This window comes from Phyllobates terribilis, unplaced genomic scaffold (assembly GCF_046119375.1).
Source record: "Phyllobates terribilis strain yellow unplaced genomic scaffold, ASM4611937v1 Scaffold_1__5_contigs__length_1240528914, whole genome shotgun sequence".
Taxonomy (NCBI): Eukaryota; Metazoa; Chordata; class Amphibia; order Anura; family Dendrobatidae; genus Phyllobates; species Phyllobates terribilis.
The window spans coordinates 717,782,957-717,799,721 of NW_027362761.1; positions in this window are offsets into that span (position 1 = coordinate 717,782,957).

The window sequence follows — 16,765 nt, forward strand, 5'->3', positions numbered from 1 at the left end:
AAAACACCAATTTTTAAAAAACATTAAGCTTAAGATTAATAGGGGTGCCCAAACTTTTTCATATAACTGTAAGCCTATTGTTAGATTTTCAGCATGTACACAAGAGGAGAAGAATGCAGAAACAACTTCTTTTTCGGACATAACTTGGAAACAAATTTTGTTTGAACTTATTGGAGTCACCAAATCATGTAATGTCCGCACATTCTCAACTCTAGCATGACATGAGGTATGATTGTGAAAACATGAATGGAAAATGGCTTTATCCTGTCCAGGTAGACACATTACCTTAGAAACAAAATGTAAGCATGAAGAAATGTCTAATTGTTCAGTGTTTGTACCATCAAATGCAAAATCTGTGTACTGTAATTGATAATATAGTAATTGTGTATTACTAACAGGAATGCCAAGAACAGTTATAGGAACCATGGTTTCTTCTCTTCCCGATATTGGGATTAGTGATATTCCTATACAAATGTTCTGTTCACATCCTAACCACTTATTTACCCACAAATCTGTATGATTTAATGCAAAATGATATTCTGTAGGCAAATTTCTCATTATTCCTAAAGGTGTAATTCCACTTTGCAATGCTTGTGCAATCATTTTCAGATTGGTGGAATATTCAATCTGAATTTCTAGACATGCTCTGGCCACTTGGGATTCCTGTTCACTTTCTATTAGCGCTAAAGTAGCATCTTGTAGATGTGACACTGAAGATCCCAGCACAGAAGCCGTGTTCAAAACCATCTTTTCATGGAGTTGATTCAAACTTTTCTGAATTTTTACCCCTTTACCTCCAACATACCCAATATTTTCCAAATCTGATTTAAGTGTATGAATGTCCATAGTATTAATTAAACTTCCCACTGTTCCTAATCCCCCCAAAATACCTTCTAATATCACCCTCTTACTTCTAACCTGTGTTGAAGTTCTTTTCCCAAACCATTGTTCATCTCCATGTTAATGAGATGTGATTTACACTGGGGATATTTGGAAGAGATTTTCCAATTAGTCATATTGAAAGTCCATATCATGGTCATAAATACTCCATCTCTCAATAGAGGTTTAGATTGGAATTGATTGATTTGGAAAGGAGTAGATGGTTGAAATCTTGTCTGCGTACATACATTATCTACTGCTGACCAAACATTTACATTTACATCTTTACACTGTTTGTAATTATTTTTAGTTAAAACACAACACTGGTAAAGTCCAGAATCCTTAGGAGATGGATTCTCTAGAGAAAAAACAAAATTCTTATCCAACCATCTCACATTCCCGTATTGACTTCTATGTATAACATTTGTTGGACCATTTGAAAAACTTCCCAAAAATAATTTGTTTCTGGTCCATGCTAACAAAGACTCGGGAGGTAACTCTAACCTTGTGTTGCATTTTAATAAAAGAGGAGACTTATTTTCTTGACTATGTACTGCTTGTGGTGCAACCCTTACTTCTGGAGTGATAGTATTTGTTACTGTAAAAACTACAGATACTTGTACTCGTACTGGTTCTCTGGTTATCTGGAAATTCCATGTTTTTACCCAATCCTCATCTCCTTCTGTAATAGAAAGTAATGAATGATCCAAAATTTTCCCAAAAAGTTGTGATTTTAACACAATCTCTGTTTCGGATGTTCTAACTGTCCCTTTTACGAGCATATCATTAGTAATATCACCCGGCCACACAGCTTTCTCTTCACCTCTTATCTCTATATTCCAGTATAACACATCTGTAGGATTGCATTCCCATGTGCCGGTCTTATTATTATGTATATAATCTCCTTGTAACTGTGTAAATTTAGACTTCGGTCCTGTGGCAGCATGTAATATTATGTTAGTGTCGTGTATGAAGTGTAGTTCAATACAGCATTCTACACCATAACCCATGCAAATGTTTCCAGTAATATCTACTGAATCGTCCGGTATGTCTTCATGTATTAGATTTTGTATACTTGATCCTCTTGGTTTTCGTGAATGCAAAGTTCCTTTGATATGTCCATTCACTTCACTAGTATTCGTTCCATGATAAAAAATGTCTTCTGCGTAGATCACAATTGAAATAGTACAAAGTAGCAGAAATGTGGTTCCCATCAGGTAGTAGCTTTTCCTGGGAAACTTTTTCTTTTCTTGAAGGATTGGTATTGAATTCTTTCCATCAAGGACATGGTATTCCGTATTCCAGCTCTTATTGGAATCCATTTCTTCCTAAAAGAAATGCAGTATCATTATTTTGCAATGTACAATTTGCATTGATCAACATGTACCCACAATTTTTGTTGTCTGCGGGTATTTTTAACCATGTTAGATGCTGGTTGCACTAGGATCATAACTCGTCCCATGGTATCGATTATTTCAAAGGGACCTTCCCAGTTACTTTCCCAAGGTCCACTCTTCCTGAAAGTTTTTATCATGACTAGAGCCCCTTTTTTGAATTTAGATTCATTTGGTGGCTCCATCCTCTGCATTCTTGATGCAGCATGTGGAAGAATGCTTTTCAAGTTTTCCTGCAACAATTGCAACCATTTGGACCTTGCAACAGCATCTTTTTGAGGTGTGGACAAAAATGGTTCATGTGGGAAAATCAATGTCATTTTTCTTCCTGTCATTAGTTCAAAGGGAGTAAACTGAGTTGTTGAGGAAATTGTTCCTCTAACACTCAACAGTACAAAAGGTACTGCATCAACCCAAGTATTACATTTGTCCAATAATATTTTTGCAATTCTGGATTTTATTGTCATATTCATCCTTTCCACAATATCAGCAGACTGTGGATGATAAGGTACATGAAACTGTTGTTGTACCCCTAGAATAGCACAAACTGCTCGCATGATCTTTCCTGTGAAGTGACTTCCTCGATCAGAGGTGATCATTCTTGGGATCCCCCAAGTACAAAAGACATGATTAACTAATGCTCTAGCTGTAGACAAAGCATCATCTTTCCTGACAGGTAAAATTTCAACCCATTTAGAAAAAATGGACCAATGTAGTCAATTTGTAATGTAGACCATGGACCATCTGCAGGTGCGATTCGCAGTAGTGGCGGTTTCTGTCCTTTTGGTCTTGGATTAATTTGGGCACAAATGAGACTTGATTGAACAATACTTTGTACAGTCTCTTCCATCTTTTCCCAGTAAAATTTCTCTCTGAGAATGCCTAACAATTTCTGTTGGCACAAAGGACCCAAGCTTTCATGATTGTATCTGTTATGATCTGCTACAAGCACTAAGGAAAGACAGGAGAACTGTCCCTACAATAGAACTAAACTAGATCCCTACGATGTAACGGGGAACCTGATCCTGCGATCAGACCCGCTAAAGTCCTCGGCTAGTCTGTACGAAGACCTATAGATGTGAGGGAGGGATCCCTACAAGAACTAGGGACTGGGATAAGTTGGACACCTCCTAGCAGAAATAGTAGCAGTCAAAGACAAACACACAACAAAAAGCATAGAGGTCAGAAGACCTAGCAAAACTAACAGAGAACGGCAACAGAGCACCAAGCTAGCTCAAGAGTAGTAAATACAATGAAGTCCAGCAAGATCAGGAGGGCGGAGCCGGATTAAATAGGCAAAAATGGTCATGTGACCAGCAAACTAAAAAAAACCTAACAGGAGAGTTCTAACAGTACCCCCTCTTCTAAGAGGATCCTCCGGATCCCCTAGGCCCAGGCTTACCAGGAAACCTCCTGTGAAACGCTCTGACAAGTCTGGAAGCAGAAACATCATCCGCCCTCACCCATGAGTTATCTTCAGGTCCGAAACCCTTCCAAGCGACGAGATACTGCAAACTCCCTCTATACCGTCTAGAATTTAGGATGCGGGAAATTTCATATTCCCCGTCCTCCACCACCGGAGGAACAGTGGCAGAGGCGTCACCATCCGACACATCAGCTTTTTTCAACAGAGAAACATGAAACACCGGGTTAATCTTCCAGGACGTAGGAACCTCCAACCTAACAGCAGATTGGTTAACTATCTGAAGCACCTTAAAGGGCCCTACGAACTTGGGACCCAATTTTTTAGAAGGAATCCTCAATCGCAGATTCTTAGAGGACAACCAAACCATGTCACCAACAGCAAACAAAACCTCTTGCCGTTTCCTATCAAAGTACCTCTTAGATTTTTTGTTAGCCTCCTGAAGATTACCACGCACATCCGTCCAAACTCTCTCCAAATCACCGGAAAAACTCTCCTCCTCAGGCACAGCCGAAACCAATTTGGAGAATGACCCAAAAGACGGATGTCTCCAAGAACAACAAAAAAAAGGCGAACACCCAGCAGAAGAGGATGTATGGTTGTTAAGAGCAAATTCAGCAAGTGGCAGAAACTCAGACCACCCCTCTTGATTGTCTGCCACAAAACAACGCAAGAACTGCTCAACATCCTGGTTCTTCCTTTCTGTCTGGCCATTAGACTCAGGATGATATCCAGATGAAAACAACAAATGAACTCCCAACCTGTCACAAAAGGCACCCCAAAAACGAGCCACGAACTGAGGTCCCCTATCAGAAACAATGTCAGTAGGAACACCATGTAGTCTGACAATTTCCTTGACAAAGGCCTTAGCGAGTGTCTTAGCGCAAGGCAGTTTGATGAAGGGAACCAAGTGACACATCTTGCTAAAACGGTCCACGACCACCCAGATGACCGTGAAACCTTCAGAGGGGGGAAGGTCAGTAATAAAGTCCATAGCCAGATGTGTCCAAGGTGCACTAGGAACCTCCAGAGGGCAAAGCAACCCCGCTGCAGGAGCATGCGAAGACTTGGATCTAGCACACACAGTACATTGACGCACCCACTTAATGACATCCTTCTGCTATCCAGGCCACCAAAAACTGCGACCCACAAGTCTCTTGGTCTCAGAAATTCCTGGATGACCTGCCAACCGAGACTCATGACACTCAACAAACAAATCTCTCCTAAAGGTCCTAGGCACAAACAACCTCCCATGGGGAGTGTTAGATGGGGCATTCTCCTGAGCTTTAAGAATCTCATCCTCCAAAATGGAGTCCAAAGCAGCAATCACAACACCTTCTTGTAAAATGCTCTCCTCTTCCTCCTCAACACCGACCATGGGAGAAAAGCTGCGAGACAAAGCATCCGCTTTAACATTCTTGGTACCCGGGATGTAAGTAACGGAAAAATTAAACCGCGAGAAAAAAAGTGCCCACCTAGCCTGACGGGCATTCAAGCGCTTGGCAGCATCAAGATAGATCAGATTTTTATGATCAGTGAAAGCCTGAATGGGAAATTCAGCACCTTCCAAGAGGTGACGCCAGTGCTCAAATGCGAGTTTAATCGCCAGCAATTCCCGATTACCAATATCGTAATTAAGTTCAGTCTCAGAAAATTTTTTTGAAAAAAAGGCACAGGGATGTACTCCATCCTTGTTTTCCCCACGGAAGAAGCATCAACCTCAACCAAAAACGGCTTAGTCACATCAGGCTGCATAAGGATGGGAGCAGAGGTGAACCTCTCCTTTAGAAACACAAAAGCTTCAATGGCCTCAGAAGTCCACTGAACCGCATTAGCACCTTTCCTGGTGAGATCGGTCAGCGGTTTGACAATAATAGAAAATTTTTTTATGAATTTTCTGTAATAATTGGCGAAACCCAAAAACCTCTGTATCGATTTCAAACCAATAGGCCTAGGCCATTCCTGCACAGCTTGAACTTTAACCGGGTCCATCTCAAAACCTTCACTGGAGATAATGTAGCCCAAAAAACTAATTCTCTGTACAGCAAACTCACATTTCTCCAGCTTAGCAAAAAGCGAATTGTCCATTAATAACTGTAATACCTCACGTACGCTCCGCCAATGAGACTCCAGATCAGGCGAATAAATCAGAATGTCATCCAAATACACAACCACATTTTTGCCGATTAAAGGTCTAAGGATGTCATTAATAAGATTCTGAAAAAATGCTGGAGCATTGGTAAGACCAAAAGGCATAACCAGATTCTCAAAATGACCCACAGGAGTGTTAAAAGCAGTCTTCCATTCATCACCCTCCTTCATGCGCAACAAATTGTATGCCCCCCGGAGATCAATTTTAGAGAACCACTTGGCCCCCACTAACTGGTTAAATAAATCAGGAATCAATGGCAGTGGGTAAGGATTGCGTACAGTAATTTTATTAATCTCACGAAAGTCCAGACAAGGACGTAAACCGCCATCTTTTTTTTTTACAAAAAAAAATCCAACAGCCACAGGAGACTTGGAAGGCCTAATGTGACCGGCGGCCAAGCCTGTCTGTATGTATTCCTCCAAAGCCTTTCTCTCAGGAATAGTAAGATTAAATAAACGACTTTTAGGAAGAGTCGCTCCAGGGACAAATTCAATGGTACAATCATAGTCTCTATGGGGAGGCAAAATTTGTGACTCCTCCTCAGAAAAAACTCTCCAAAAATCCTGAATAGGTACAGGCAATTCCCCTTTATCCACAGCAGCAATACGTCCGTTACAACACTTGTCATAACACTTAGGGCTCCAGGACTTAATTTCATTGGTAGACCAATCCAGTACAGGATTGTGCAATTTTAACCAGGGTAACCCCAATATTACTGGAGAAGGCAAATTATCCAATACCACCAAATCCAAATTTTCTTGGTGAATACCATTAATAGTGAGGGGAAATTCACAGACCTTATGAGTAACACTCTTCAAGGGAGAGCCATCAACAGAAACCACAGCAATAGGGGATGACAAAGTTTTAGGTTCTAATCTAAGTTTTTCCAAGAATCCCCCATCAATCACATTCAGAGTAGAACCACAATCCACAAATACCCGAAATTCAATTAATTCATCCTGAGCAGCAGTAGTGGCAGATAGGAATACTCCCTTAGAATTTAAACAGGCAATACGGGCATAACTGACCATTTTTTTTTCTTTCTTCATACGAAGCACACAGTTCTTAATAAAATGACCAGAATTTCCGCAATAGAAGCACAAGCCTTCAGAAAGCCTGCGGTCTTTTTCCTGAGAGCGGGGTGTCATCGCCCCAATCTCCATCGGCTCTCCATTGTCAGCACAGACCCTCTCAGGACTCGGAGCTGACATAGCAGAGGACTTGCTCTCATTAACCCTTGCACGCAGTCTCCTGTCCACCCGTATAGCTAATTGCATTGCCTCCTGCAAGTTTCCAGGTGTGGGATAAGCAATCAGTAAATCCTTAACCCTTTCACCTAGCCCTGCAAGAAACAAGCTTTTCAAAGCTGAATCGTTCCACCCCACCTGGGCAGACCACCGATGGAAGTGAGAACAATATTTTTCCACATTACCTGATCCCTGCCTCAAACGTCTCAATTCAGACTCAGCAGATGAGACACGATCAGGATCATCATACAACAAACCCAAAGCAGAAAAAAAACTATCCACTGATCTAAAGCACGAATCACTAGGTTGGAGAGAGAAGGCCCATCCCTGAGGATCTTTGCGCAAAAGTGACATTATGAACCCTATGCGCTGTGATTCATCACCAGAGGATCCGGGTCTCAAACGAAAATACAATAAACAAGCATTTTTAAAAGAAAAAAAATCTTGTTGTTCGCCAAAAAATAGATCAGGCAGACGTACCTTTGGTTCCACAAAATGCGCTCCAGAACAGCTACTCACGTGTTGTTGGAGCTCGGCCACCTCCAGAGAGAGTCCCTGCAAGCGTTGAGCCAAATTTTGAACCGAGACCATGATGGAAAACTGGAGGTCTTTCCTTGGAGAAAATTTTTATTTTTTTTTTTTAGGGCTGGACTTACTGTTATGATCTGCTACAAGCACTAAGGAAAGACAGGAGAACTGTCCCTACAATAGAACTAAACTAGATCCCTACGATGTAACGGGGAACCTGATCCTGCGATCAGACCCGCTAAAGTCCTCGGCTAGTCTGTACAAAGACCTATAGATGTGAGGGAGGGATCCCTACAAGAACTAGGGACTGGGATAAGTTGGACACCTCCTAGCAGAAATAGTAGCAGTCAAAGACAAACACACAACAAAAAGCATAGAGGTCAGAAGACCTAGCAAAACTAACAGAGAACGGCAACAGAGCACCAAGCTAGCTCAAAAGTAGTAAATACAATGAAGTCCAGCAAGACCAGGAGGGCGGAGCCGGATTAAATAGGCAAAAATGGTCATGTGACCAGCAAACTAAAAAAAAACTAACAGGAGAGTTCTAACAGTATCTTGTAAACTCATCCGGTAGATGTTTTGGTACAACAGGACGCAAGTCCCCGTTTAAGTCATGACACAAAACCCCGTTTTCACAAACAAAGGGAGGTTTTGGATCAACCCGGGAAGCAACAAGAGTTGTATCTTTTTCTTGTTCTTCCGCAAAAGAAGGGATATGCGTGTCTGTTCTTTGAACTGCTTAAACCTCGAGAGGTTCAGGTTCAAACACTTCTTCTCCTGTCAGGGCTGCCTCTTTGGCTAACATATCTGCGGTTGCATTTCCGACAGATAATTCATCATCAGACTTTTTATGGGCAGGAACTTTGACAATAGCAAAACCATTAGGGGTTTTTGAAGCTATTTCAAAAATTGTTTTCAGTGTATCACTATGTACAAGAGTTTTGTTAGAAGAATCTACATAGCCTCTTTTTTCCCAAACTGGCAGATAATCTGTCAGTGATCTCACAACATAGGAGCTATCACTGTAGATCACAATGGGACACTGATCGTCAGCCTCATTCAGCTGTAGCTCTGCCCTCTGAGCTGAAAAATGACTCGGTAACTTGTGCTTTACCACCTGTCCTCTTGTGGGATAAAAAATTGCATATCCTGTATAATAGTGCCCATCTGAATAGAATCGGGAACCATCTACAAAAACTGCTTCATCTGTTACCTCTGCCTTCCGTCTGAAAAGTGATGGACTTGGATCCTGAAAAGACTGGAGACAATCATGAGTTTGCCCTTCATATTGCATCAACTGAGGAAGAACATATTTGGCCTTATAATCTACCTCAATTTGATTGGGAGACAATGCAAGTAACCAATGGGCAAATCTCTGATGTGACACACCTGGGATATTTTTCTCAAAGAGAAGTTTTAGTGTAGAATGAGGAGTTTGCAGAATGATTTTGTTGAAACCAACAATATGTTCAGTTGCTTTGACTGCAAAGTAGACGCCTACCAAATGTCTCGCACAAATTTCAAAACCTCTTTCAACAGGTGAGAGAAGCTTAGAAAAATAGCCCAAAATTCTCCACTCTTCTGCCTGCAATTGTAACAGAACAGCCGACACCGCTGTCTCTGATGTGTGAACTTGTAGAGCAAATGGAGCTGAAGGATCTACTGTGGACAAAGCAGGTGCATTCTGTAACTTCATTTTCATTTGTTCCAATGAGGTTTGTTGTTCATCACCCCAGGGACCAAAATAATCAGTATTTTCACCTTTCAAAAGATCGTACAAAGGCCTTGCCTTTTCAGCAAAATTCTCAATGAAATCCCTAGAATAGTTTACAAGACCTAAAAAATGTCGCAAAGCCTTGTGTGTATTTAGGATTGGAAGTGACGCGATTGCCTCTATTCTTTCCTGCAATGGCTGTCTTTTTCCTGGACTCAGCAAAACTCCCAAAAATCTCACCTCGGTCTTCATCAATTTGACCTTTTTAGTGTTCAATTTCAACCCTGCATTATACAACAGTTCAAATAATTCTGCCAAAAGAGAAACATGTGACTCCTTATCCTCAGTAGACAACAGAATATCATCCACATATTGCAGTATGCAATTAGGCCTAGAAAATCTGGATAATACCTTTGCCAACGCCTGATGAAAAACACTAGGTGACAAATGTGCTCCTTGCGGTAACCTGCAAAACAGATATTGCTCATCCAAGAAAGTAAATGCAAACTTGTACTGACAACTCTTTTCAAGAGGTATACTGAAAAAAACGTTACTAATGTCTAGTACAGAGAAATATTTTGCCTTTGCATTTAGCCTTGCCATCATATCATGAGTATCAGCAACAATGGGAGCTACGTTAGGAGTATGTTTATTAAACATCCGCAAATCCAATATCATTCGATATGTACCATCAGATTTCAATACACACCATAAAGGATTGTTACTTACAGAGTTAGCCTTACGTATGACACCTTGAGATAGCAATTCCTGTATGATCTTAGACATAGAACCAATTGAATCTGGAGGCAATTTATACTGACGCTGCCCACCTCATTTCTGAACTGAGCCCAAAGAGAAGGAAAGCATTGTACAATTTCGGTCAGTATCTCATCACCACCAGTTTCAGGCCACAAATGATCTAATGACACAACATCATTCAAGCAAATACTTCCAACATGGCTATATTCACTAGGGTCAATGACTACAGGTTTGCGTCCATTAGAATCTTTCCAGATCACTTGATTCCCTAGATTAATTACCCATCCGATTCTCTGCATAAAATCTGTGCCAAGTATATTCTCAGAATCATGACAATGCCAAATGTCAATTCCTGTTTTGAAAGAACCTGGTATTTCCAACATAACATTAGAAACAAGCTTTGCTTTTGTTTTTCCTTTTCCGCTGAATCCTATTATATTACAACTTGGAGATTCTGGGTTTACCATCAAATTAAGTTTGGTAACACTTAATTGTGCCCCGGTATCAATCAGAAACACAGCACTCTGTTCTGCCAGAATCACCTTGACAAACGGTCTCCCACAATCATCTAAGGTTACTCTTGTCACAAATTCCAATGGATGGGGTGTGGGAGCGTTCTTCGCTAGTCAGAGAGATGGAGATGGGAGTAGACCAGTGTCTCTGCAATTTGACTCCTTCACTGTCATCTCTCCGATCTGTCTGATTAATGGAGCATATGGTGACTGTGTCTGTGTGGTGTCAGTGCGAGGAGATGTGAGAGAATTGAATGGAGGGGCAGAAGGTCTGTTGGAAGATTTTGGAATAAGTCCGTTTTCTCTTCCAAGCTTACCTGTTCCCGATGTACCTGCCTCTGATTCTGCTCTCAAGAATTTTCTGCACTGCCACTTTAAGTGTCCAGGTATACCACAAAAATAACAATGGACATTGTTCCTTTGTGTGATATTTTTACCTCTATGCTCAGTGTAATCTCTATTCATGGATGTTAAAGTGGATTTAAGTCTTGGTTGAGTTTTATCTGATGTCAGTTGTCTATCTTTTTCCTCATGAACTACAGCTATTTTTGCCTTGACCTGATTCCGCTTCAAGGATCTCCTAATTTTGTCAATAAAAGTCGTTGCCTCCTGCAATGATGCCAGAACACTAGCCAATTTCACTGATACAGGATCTAGGTACTTGAATTTTGATACATATAATTTGATCATGGAAGCTGATTCCTCATTAGACCCAACAGGCATCACCATTCTATAGGCCTGTTCAAATTTGACCAAAAAAGCAAATGGGTCATCATGGATACTCGCACTCAATTGATTCAAAATGTCAACTGAGGGCGTGTCTCCTGTGGTAAATACCAGCAATTGTCTAAGTCTGTCTTCTTTTTTACTATGTGTTAATTCATTACCATCATTAAGATTGGGCGTGACCTGTAATCGTTTGGCCATATGTGAAGGCAACCAGACTTTGAATGCCTTGTTTTTTTGTTCATCATTAAGATTGAACTTATCTGTATTAGATTCAAAAATATCTGCATTATCAAAAGCATCCACCTTCTCATTGTACTTTGGGATGTCTTTTACAATTTTCATTAATTGATCGTGTATTTTAAGATTGATTCGTGCTGCTCTGTCATGTAATTTTTTCCTTTGTAGTTCAACTCCCTGTAATTCTTCCCCAAAAATTTCGAAATCTTGTGTCTCTGGTATAAATGATGTGGAGGCACTATCTTCACTTTTACTATATGATCTTGTATTTACAGAAACCTTTTTTATGTCTTGGTGTAATTTGGACAATAACTCTGTCCTGGTATCAATTTGATCCTCCAATTGTTCAATATGTTCTGCCAAAATCAAACAATTTGGACAATCAAAGTAATCCCCGTCAGTGTCTTGTGTCTCAGTATGACTGATTTCTTGTGTGTCTACCTGTTTGTCAGAATGACTGATGTCTTGTGTGATAATTAGAGATGAGCGTTGTTCTACTCGAACTGTTCGCCAATCTCAAATTCGAGCTGTTTTGGGCGGTGTTCGAGCCGGTCGGCGAACACGAACAATTTGAGAAAAATTCGGCTGTTCGAGGTTATGTTCGATAACTGTTCGTGCACCAAAATCATAACTGGATTTTTTCTCAGTAATGATGAAAATTAATGTTAATACGCAGTTTGAGTGTACAGCGGGGCGGGGGGAGGGGCAGGGGATGGATCTCTGCAGGAACAATGAAGATCTCCATTTTTTTTTCTCTTTCCCGCATTTGCAGTGGGGAGGTGCAATCTGTCGGCCTATCAGCAGCGCACACACGGAGCGAAGTGCTTTTTTTCACACAAGCAAGGGCATGTGTGATTGGCAGTGTATGTCACATGTCCTTGCCCTATAAGACCAAGCCATTTTCCCCGTCGCCACCATTTTCTCACTGCTGCAGCTGCGTGTTAGACGGCACCGCTGTTGCTGTGTGCGCTATACCTTGTTAATTTCAAGCCAATTTTCGCACAAATATACAGATAGCTTGGGAGTAGGGAATAGTTGTGATTGCAGTCCTTTTAAGGACTAGGTTACAGCATTTCCTACGACTTTTATCAGGCAGGTCTGTGCTCTTAAATAGATAGATTGTGGGAGTAAAGACTAATTGTAATTGGAGTCCTTTTCAGGACTAGGTTACATCAGTTCCTATCAGTTTTTGCCAGGCAGGTCTGTGCCAGTGCTGTGCGAGTTTTTTTCACAGCATTTGGCTGAATCTAGCAAAGCTAATCCTTTTTGGCCTATTGCAGAGTGTGTTAGTCAGTGGAGTAGCCTATCTGTGTTGCAAGATATACCACCTGTGTATAGAATACCAATTTTTTTACTGCACCTAGTGAAGTAAAATCTTTTGGGCATAGCATCATTCTATTAGTCCATCTATACTGACCTCCATCAGGTTGCAAACTGAATATAATTTTTTTCTGCATCTAGCTCTGAAAAAATATTTGGGCTTCTAGCAGTGTGTGGGACTTGGTCTATTAGTCCATCTATACTGACCTCCATCAGGTTGCAAATTAAAAATAATTTTTTTCTTCATTTAGCTCTGAAAAAATATTTGGGCTTCTAGCAGTGTGTGGGACTTGTTCTATTAGTCCTTCTATACTGACCTCCAGCAGGTTGCAAATTGAATATAATTTTTTTCTGCATCTAGCTCTGAAAAAATATTTGGGCTTCTAGCGGTGTGTGGGACTTGGTCTATTAGTCCATCTATACTGACCTCCATCAGGTTGCAAATTAAAAATAATTTTTTTCTGCATCTAGCTCTGAAAAAATATTTGGGCTTCTAGCAGTGTGTGGGACTTGGTCTATTAGTCCATCTATACTGACCTCCATCAGGTTGCAAATTAAAAATAATTTTTTTCTTCATTTATCTCTGAAAAAATATTTGGGCTTCTATCAGCGTGTGGGACTTGTTCTATTAGTCCATCTATACTGACCTCCATCAGGTTGCAAATTAAAAATAATTTTTTTCTGCATCTAGCTCTGAAAAAATATTTGGGATTCTAGCAGTGTGTGGGACTTGGTCTATTAGTCCATCTATACTGACCTCCATCAGGTTGCAAACTAAAAATAATTTTTTTCTGCATCTAGCTCTGAAAAAATATTTGGGCTTCTAGCAGTGTGTGGGACTTGGTCTATTAGTCCATCTATACTGACCTCCATCAGGTTGCAAATTAAAAATAATTTTTTTCTTCATTTAGCTCTGAAAAAATATTTGGGCTTCTAGCAGTGTGTGGGACTTGTTCTATTAGTCCTTCTATACTGACGTCCAGCAGGTTGCAAATTGAATATAATTTTTTTCTGCATCTAGCTCTGAAAAAATATTTGGGCTTCTAGCTGTGTGTGGGACTTGGTCTATTAGTCCATCTATACTGACCTCCATCAGGTTGCAAATTAAAAATAATTTTTTTCTGCATCTAGCTCTGAAAAAATATTTGGGCTTCTAGCAGTGTGTGGGACTTGGTCTATTAGTCCATCTATACTGACCTCCATCAGGTTGCAAATTAAAAATAATTTTTTTCTTCATTTAGCTCTGAAAAAATATTTGGGCTTCTAGCAGTGTGTGGGACTTGTTCTATTAGTCCTTCTATACTGACCTCCAGCAGGTTGCAAATTGAATATAATTTTTTTCTGCATCTAGCTCTGAAAAAATATTTGGGCTTCTAGCAGTGTGTGGGACTTGGTCTATTAGTCCATCTATACTGACCTCCATCAGGTTGCAAATTAAAAATAATTTTTTTCTGCATCTAGCTCTGAAAAAATATTTGGGCTTCTAGCAGTGTGTGGGACTTGGTCTATTAGTCCATCTATACTGACCTCCATCAGGTTGCAAATTGAATAAAAAAAATTTCTGCATCTAGCTCTGAAAAAATATTTGGGCTTCTAGCGGTGTGTGGGACTTGGTCTATTAGTCCATCTATACTGACCTCCATCAGGTTGCAAATTAAAAATAATTTTTTTCTGCATCTAACCCAGCCAATAGTTTTGGCCTAATACCACAGTTTGGCCACTCAGCTCTGCTCGGTTACCATCCATTGTTTTTTTGTGCAAACAACTCCAGAGTTGTGAATTAGTTAACCACCAAAATGAGTGGAAAAAGGCCTGCTGCTGGTGGAAAGGGGAATAGGCGTGTTGGGAAGGGGAAAAAAGGTTGTGTCCGTGGGGTAGGTGCAGAAGAGAGACCATCTTCCAGCCAAACTAAAATGTCTACTTCTTTTAGCGGACAATGTGATAAGATCCCTTTCTTACGGCCACGCCAATCGCTACAAATTCCAGATGAGACACAAAAACAGCAGGTGCTTCAACGGATATCAAGTGCTCCTTTAAGTGGGCTCTCCTCCACATCAACTTCAACATCACAAATACTCCAGTCCTCAAAGGTGTCACCCAAATCGCACTTGCTTCCTCACAGCTCCCAAATCTCCAGCTGCCCGTCTGAGTATGAGGTAGAACAGATGGTTGAGTCTGCAGAGCTGTTTACTCATACTATAGCCTGGGAATCAGAGGTCGACTCCAGTGCTTCTGTGAATCCAGACGAGGAAATGATCTGCACTGATGCCCAGAATCTTTATGAGTCGGATCCAGGACCAGACGCAGAAGGTTCTGACCATAATGTAGACCCTCATTCCCAAACTGTAACTCCTGTTGGTGGAGACAATGAGGAAGACGATGATAAGACTCAAATACCTGATTGGAGCGACAACTTTAGTTTTTTGTCAGGGCAGGAACAGGTTGGCTCTGAGGACGACGGGTGTGATAACGCACAGGGTGATGATGATGAGGTCGGAGATCCCACTTACTGTCAACCCACAGTCAGCCAAGAGATGAGGTCAGCAGAGGAGGTGGAGGAAGATGCTAGTGACGACGAGGTCAGGTTGCGCCTTCCTGGACAGAGACGTAGTACTGGAAGCACGTCAACAACTGCATCCTCAAACACAACTCTGCCTCTCACCACAAGTCGTGGTGGCTCTTCAGGTCGCATGGGTGCTAAGCCTTGCATAGCCTGGGCATTTTTTCAGATCGATAAAGATGACCCAACTCGTGTTATCTGTAACATTTGTCAGCAAAAGCTAAGTAGAGGCCAAAAAATACATAGTTTGAGTACTTCATGCATGAACCGGCACATGGACATGAAGCATAAGTTGCAGTGGGAAGCTCAGTGTGCTACAATGCGGTCTAGCCGGCCGGGCCAACCACCGTCTGCCATATCTTGTGCATCCGCGGCCTCTTCATCCTCTGTGACTGGGGGGACAGCAGTCACACCTGTTTTGGGGCGCAGACCTGCCACCTCTTTACCCGCAACAGCCAGCGTGATTGGCAGGTCATCATTTTCTTTGGAGGTGGTAACACCAGCTGGTCTTGAGCGCTGTCCGACATCGATAGCACCACCTTTGGATCAAGGCAACCTAACATGTCCGCCTGCATCTTCCTCACAGACCGGCAGTTTGCCGGGGACACCCTTATCAACCCCGTCTAAGCACAATAGCCAGCCCTCGGTCCCTCAGATGTGGACAAGTAAAAGACCATTTCCTCCTAGCCATGAGAAAGCTAAGAGGTTGAATTTCACCATCTGCAAGCTCTTGGCTACAGAAATGCTGCCTTTCCGCCTGGTGGACACAGAGGATTTTCGAGACCTTATGTCCGTCGCAGTGCCCCAGTACCAGATGCCCAGTCGGCACTACTTCTCAAAGAAAGGTGTGCCTGCGCTCCACCAGCATGTCGCACACAACATCACCGCTTCTTTGAGAAACTCTGTGTGTGACAGGGTGCATTTCACCACAGACACTTGGACGAGTAGGCATGGACAGGGGCGTTACATGTCGCTGACTGGGCACTGGGTAACTATGGTGACAGCAGGACAAGGGGCTGCTGTCCAAGTCTTGCCGTCCCCACGAGTTGTGCGTCAATCCTCTTTATGTCATTTTTCCTCCACTGCTTCTGCCTCCTCAACCTCCTCTCGGTCTTCCACCTGCACCCAAAGCCTGTCTGGTCATGCCACAAGCTTTCTAACTGCGCAGAAGGGATCCTGCACACCTCCTTACTATGCTGGCAGTAGGGCTCAACGTCATCAGGCGGTTTTTACATTGAAATGTCTGGGAAATGTGAGTCACACAGCTGAGGAGTTGTGGTCAGCTCTGGAGAACCAATTTCATGAATGGTT